Source organism: Trachymyrmex cornetzi, unplaced genomic scaffold (assembly GCF_001594075.2).
Source record: "Trachymyrmex cornetzi isolate Tcor2-1 unplaced genomic scaffold, Tcor1.1 scaffold255, whole genome shotgun sequence".
NCBI classification, from domain to species: domain Eukaryota; kingdom Metazoa; phylum Arthropoda; class Insecta; order Hymenoptera; family Formicidae; genus Trachymyrmex; species Trachymyrmex cornetzi.
This window is the reverse complement of record NW_017297220.1, coordinates 386,507-387,532: the sequence shown is the minus strand read 5'-3', so window position 1 is coordinate 387,532 and position 1,026 is coordinate 386,507.

Below are 1,026 nucleotides of genomic sequence, written 5' to 3'. Positions count from 1 at the left end.
CTAAAAAAATATTATAAGATTGATTAAATGAATTATAAGTATACATTTTGAATAATTTTAATTTAAGGATAAATTATTTAAGGATAATTTATCGACAATAATTCCATGTTGCTGATAAAATAATATATTACATTTGCACTTACAAATCCACAGATATGCACTGTGACTTCGACAAAGCAAGGCAATAAGAATATACGAATTATGGACCCGCTGTTGATGTGATTCGTTCTTTCCTTTACACTCTTTACACGTATTTATCAGAATATTTACAATGAGTATAAAAATCTATCTTCTATACTACCTATATGCTAAATACAATTCTCTCGACCCGTCAATTCTAGCTATAACGATTATTAATATCCGTGGCCATCCACTCCGTGGATACATCAAAACACCATAAATCCACGATTCTGATAGCAATCATGGGCGACGGAAGCCAGAACCTCCGCCATTGCCCTGCCGGTCTCCTGCACCATGCTCTTCAAGTTGTTCTTTTGCAGCAGTACGTGAGGATGATCGAATTCCTGCGTACGATATATAAAAGTTCGCAGTTTAAGAGGGAGTTTATACCAAGACTATTGTAAATAAATAAGAAATGAAGCATTTTCTTAACATAATCAGTATTAGTTATATAGTTAAAGATTTTGTAATTCTGTATCAACTAATAAGTGACTTACTCAACAAAATCTCTAATGAAACAATACAAAAATGATCAAAGGGTAAATTCGTAGAATTCATTCAATAAAATGTTTATATAAATCCACGTATAATTTACTTAACAAAATTACTTTTTTAAAATAAGGTAAAAAAAGGCGCCAAGTGTGCATGTACCTCTCATAAAAAATTGTTACATAAACTAAAAGAAACCGTTACATAAATAATAAAATTCAAGTGGTAATATTGTTAATTTTTTATTATAAATTACCTCTCAGTAGTACGTATGCATGTATTTAAAAAAAATGAAATACAATTTTCAAATTGCGCCAATTGCAAAAAGAATATATATTTTCTTGCAACATATAACAT